Source organism: Dendrobium catenatum, unplaced genomic scaffold (assembly GCF_001605985.2).
Source record: "Dendrobium catenatum unplaced genomic scaffold, ASM160598v2 fragScaff_scaffold_1495, whole genome shotgun sequence".
Taxonomy (NCBI): Eukaryota; Viridiplantae; Streptophyta; class Magnoliopsida; order Asparagales; family Orchidaceae; genus Dendrobium; species Dendrobium catenatum.
In genome coordinates this window covers 554,899-560,898 of record NW_021319957.1, presented here as the reverse complement: position 1 = coordinate 560,898, position 6,000 = coordinate 554,899, and positions in this window count along the sequence as shown.

The following is a 6,000-nucleotide window of genomic DNA, read 5'->3' as shown; positions in this document are numbered from 1 at the left end:
TGGCATTCCTCCTTTCACCTGCTCAGTTTAGAGGCATAGTCAAGTCCTTCTTTCACATCCTTAATCCTACAAACTCATAGTCCCACTAGCCTCCTCTACTAGTGAGCCTTTTGCACCAAAGACTTTCCTTTACAAATCTCCTCAAGAGAGACATCAGCACAACTAAAGGACCTCGTGTGTAGGTCACCCAAAGTAACTATGTCAAACCTCGCTCATGCTAGCTTGAATCACTCATGGCTCTTCTACCTTTAACATAGCCTCACCCTCTCTCTCCCTTGCTTAATGCACCCTCTCCAAGATCTCTCACAGAAGAAATAGAACTCTTGACAGCCTAAAGACCCTTCTTTTAAATTTAAAAGAATTTATTTATAGGGCTTTAAAAACTCTAATTTTTAATTAAGTCACCTTTGATCATATAGTATGATACTCATATTGTACAGTATGCTAGTTCATTCTATTATGTAAGGCCCAAGATTGTTAAGTATGACTAGTTAATTAAATAGTATTTCAAACAAGATGAATCCTGGGATGATTAATTATCATCCAGAATATCACTCTACTAATCATCCAGTACAATCAAGATTATATTGTATGATCATCAATCATAATTAATCATGATTTAATTTCTTAATTATAAGGATTAAATTATGTAAAGTATTTAAACTTTGTACGTTACAAACTAGTTTGAAGAGTATGATTATAATAACTTTTAAAATTTGAATTATTGCCCAATTTAATTGACAAAAAGTGATACTAAATATTGATGATCATCCTATGAGATTATTATTGCCCATTAAAAATTAATCTCATTTAATTAAATATATAATTAAGTTTTAATTACACTTATTGTATAATACAATCTACAAAAAATTTAAAATATTTAATTATACTCCCCCTTATTTGTGTGTGCATGGTTACTAAGCCAACGTACACCTATTACAAATATAAACTTAAGAAAATTTAAAATTATAGACTCTTTGAGATAAATTGACTCTTAGTATGACACATCACATTCTTGAGCCTTAAATACATAGTCTTGCTTCGTGTATGATGTACTTAAAAGGGTTGGTAGTGAATATATATATATATATATAATGTATAAAATAGGGATGAGTAAATAAATATTCAATAATATTTGTAATCATCAAAATATAAGGTTGGGCTCCTTGATTACAACAATGTCTACCTCTATCTTTCTTAACATAACTTAAATCTATTGCATCTACTCTCCTAACTAGGTCATCGGAAGGTCGATATTTTATGTGATCAAATCATCTAAGACAACACTCTCCAATCTTATCTACAAGTGGAGCTACTCCAACTTTTTCACGCATATACTCATTTTGCATTTTGCCTCTAAGAGTGAAGCCACACATCCAACTGAGCTTCCTTATCTATGCAACACTTAACTAAAGTTTATGTTTCTCTTCTAATGGCCAATATTTTGCACCATAAAGCATTACAGGTCTCTTTACCATCTTATAGAATTTTCTCTTAAGTTTGAGGGGTACTTTTATATCAAACAATGGGCTTGATGAATTTTTCCACTTCCACCATCCAACCTAAATTTTACTAATAATATCACCCTCTATTTCACCATCACTCTGAACAATAATTCCAATTTATCTAAAATTTTATACTATTATTAATGACTTAATCGCCAAAAGTCATAATCCTCCCACTAGATCAATTACTACTATAAGTACACTCTATGTATTCAGTTTCATATCTACTCAAATAAAAACCTTTTAGGCTCTAAGGTTGACCCCCATAATTCAAGTTTGCCTTCAAATCCACCTCTAATTGTAACAACAAGAAAAATATCATGAACAAAAAGCATGAACCAGGGTACATCCTCTTAATGTCTAATAAGAACATCCATGACAAAAGCAAAAAAAGATATGGGCTTGATCCTCGATGTAATCCAACTAAAATATCAAAATATTTGGTCAAACAACCTTGTTTTTTAACACAAGTAACAGCTCCTGCATACATATCCTGAACGACTTGAATATATGCATTATTAACCCTTTTCATTTCTAAAATTCTACAAAGAACTACTCTAGGAACTTTATCGTAAGATTCCTCTAAATCAATAAATATAATCTATAGATCCTTCTTATTGTTTCTATGCTTATGCATCAAACCTCTTGATAAATGTATAGCCTCCATAGTAGACCTACCCACATGAATCCAAATTAATTTGAACAAACATTAGTATCATAATGTAAACTATGCTCAATAACTGTCTCCCAATGTTTTAAAATATGACACATTAACTTAATTCCTCTATATAGTTTTAAAGTATGACACGTTATCTTGATTCCTCTATAATTCACACACTCTACTGCATCACCTTTCATAAAAATAGGAATCAACACTCCTCCACTCATCTGGCATCTTTTAGTGTTCAAAATAATATTGAAAGTTTGGTAAGCCAAGAAATTCATTCATCTCCTAAGCATTTCAACACCTTTATTGGAATGCCATTAGGTCCAACAGGTTATCCACACTTTATTTTCTTTAAAGCCTCTCTAACTTCGATTTTACTAAATCATCGATAAAAATATTTTTTTTTTCATTTAGAGTGCTAAGGTCTCTAAAGCCAATCGTATTCTCACAACCTTCATTAAAAACATTATCAAAATATCTCATCCATCTTTATTAAATATCCTCTTCTAATAATATCACTTTTGATCTTCATTCTTAATAAAGTTTACTTGAACTAAATATGTACTTCTTCTATCTCTCTGCATGACTTATACATAAGTCTGTCACCCTCCTTAGTATTTAATATATTATATAAATGATTAAAAGCTAAGTTATTTACATTACATATTGCTTTCTTGGACTTCTTATAGGCCTCTTTAATTTTTTTCTAATTTTCTAAGCTTTTACATCTAAGCCAATTGTAATAACAACGCTTCTCATTTTTTTATCTTTTTTACACATTTTTATTCCACCACCTACTAATTTTACCATTTCAGCTAAATTATTCATATTTTGTGCAAATCTACACAAATGTTAGTATCACTTCACCTACAATGACATATTACAAACAAACGTTATGACATGATACCTTAAAACCTTTTGAGTGATTGAGTTCATATTTATACGAGAAAAAAGATTAACACCTGAATACAGTAAATAAATTATTATTGAATTAAGAGCTTAATTTTATAACTCAAGAGCATGATTTATAAATTTTAATTTCATTTGTGCCTATTTTATAAATAGAGGCTCTTCAAGACATGCACTTTTTTTTCTTTTTTTTTTTTTTTGGGAAAATGAGGGCAGAAAAGCCTGATTTTACTATGTAAAAAAGGATTACAAGTAAGGTATAATAAAAAGGCAAAACCTCAAATAAAAAAAGAGGTCGTACTAAAAACCTATACCCCCCATATAGAAAATGAAATTACAAATAAGACAGGAAAGAAAGCAGTCGGCCAAACAGTTGGAATAAATTCCAAATTGGACTTAGACTGCTAATCAAAAAGAATCAACCAAAAACCAACCAAGCGTCAAGGAGAGTGCTCTCCTGGTTGCCAAAAAGGCCATCCAAGGAGAGGATTAGCAGCTACATCATCGTCCAAACTCTTACACCTCCAAAACTTCCGTTCAGCAGATCTCCAAAAAGACGACCAAAATAGGGAAGAAGTTCCCATCAAAAATTCCAAAAAACTTCCAGATTTACTTATAAGCCACATCAAGTATAGCATTCCAAATTTAGGAATATAAAACAGGAAGAGTATCCAGAAGATAATCCCCAAAAGCATCAGAATAGTGAGACGGCCTAGAAGAAAACGAGACAAAGCCCTCCACATCAAGGTTTCCAAGGGAATTCCAGATTCTCTTTGTGCTTCCAGGTAGAGGATTTAGCCTCAACCTCACATTTTACAATATTGCAAAGAGTAGTGGTATCTCTAAACTTGAAGTTAAATCTTCGTTCATTTCTCTCCCTCCATAAATAATATGCAGCACAAGAGGAAGTAAAAGTAACTCTTTTTGATGCTTAATCATGTTCGCCTTGTCCTCCAAGAATTGAAGAACATGAGATAGCCTAGGTCTTAATAGAAATTCTCCCAGCTCAGGAATAAGATTACTAATGACGGTATAAGAGTAGTCACATTCAAAGAGGATGTGGAAATTAGTCTCATTGTGTGAAAAGCACAGCACACAGTTTGGGGCCACAAATATAGACCTCTTCCTAAGTTCATCTGCTAGTTTAAGCCCTCCATTGAGATCAATCCAAGAATAAATTGAGAACTTGAGAGCAGAGTGTTTATGCCAAACAGCTTTATGCCAATCAACCAAAGCCTCATCTTTATAAAAGTGCTTAAGGAAAGAGGAGAAAACCGGCATTTTTTTATCCTTCCAGAGAATCGAATTTTTTGCATCAGGATTAAAACCCAAATGTTCCAGAACAAGAGCCAAGCTAAATAAAGAAGGAAACGAAAACTTGCAGCCATTCACATCCAGAAATTCTAACACCTTGGCATTAAAACTAATCAAATCATGCAAATTCAAATTCGGAAAAGCGTGCACCAAAGAACCACCATGGAACCAAGGGTCCCATAGAAAAGAAATTGCACAGTGAGGCTTTAAATCAAAGCAGATATCAGATTTTATGCTCAAGGCCATTTTTCCGATTTCATTCTAGAGAGGGGAAGGCCTGCCTTGCACAGGAGTCCAAGGTTTACCATATTTAGCATTCAAAAAGTTGGAAAGAAGAGACTTAGAATTGTAAAACCTGAACAAAAGTCAGCTCAGTGTGGCAAATTGTAGACCATGTAAATCAGGGATACCCAAGCCACCATTTATCTTTGGTTTGCAAGTTCTCTTCCAAGCAATAAGATGAAGCTTTTTAGCCTCCATATCCCCAAAGAACAAGAATTTAGCACACATTCTGCTCAGCAATTTGAGACAAGATTTGGGAATAATGGACCCTCTTATCCAATAGGCTATAGTATTGCAAACCGTATATTTAAGGAACTGAAGCCTACCTCCCATAGATAGTAATCTAGCTTTCCACCCAGCTAGGTGATTGGCTATAGATTGCATAAGAGGAAGGAAGTCAGATTTGGAGCATTTTTTAACCGAGATAGGCAAACCAAGGTAAGTCATCTTGGTACAAGAAGAAGGCATATGAAGAGCCTCACAAACATCCCAAGGATTAGAAATGAAGCTTGAGAGAATAATCTGACTTTTCTCATGGTTTACCAAAAGGCCCGAAACATTAGCAAATAAATCTAGCAATTTCGTAAGGACTGCACAGTTGCTAAGAGATGCTTCCCCAAAAATCAGAAGGTCATCTGCATAAAGCAGGTGAGATATGTTCATGCCTTGCTTATTAAACCCAATGAATTTATCCTGACTAGAGCCATTATCAATTAAGCAAGAGAAGGCATCCATTGCAATACAGAAGAAATAAGGGCTAAGAGGACACCCTTGCCTAATGCCTGAGGATGAGTTAAAGTAACCTTCCAGCACCCCATCAATGCAAATGGAGAAATATACATCAGAGATACAAGCCTTGACCCATTGAATAAAGGTAGGAGGAAAGCCTTTTTGTTTCATTCTGGCTAAGATAAAAGTCCTTGAAACAGAATCGAAGGCCTTACGAATGTCCAGCTTGGCACACATTAATTTCATTTTGGTAGCCTTCTTGAAGTCAGATAGGATTTCGGAAGCTAGAAGGATGTTATCCATGGAAATGCGATTCTTGATAAATCCAGCTTGATTGTCCCCAATGATGAAAGGCATGATTTCCTTCATTCTTGAAGCCAATATTTTGGAAATAATCTTGTAGAAAACATTGCAAAGGGCGATGGGCCTAAAATCTGAGATGTTGGAAGCATGAGAAGATTTTGGAATCAAAGCAATGGCCGTGGCTTTGGCTTTCTTAGGAAGGTACCCCTTAGAGAAAAAAGACCTCACTGCTTTGCACACCAGAGGGCCAGTAATAAGCCAAGTGGATTTAAAAAATTCAAAATTAAATCC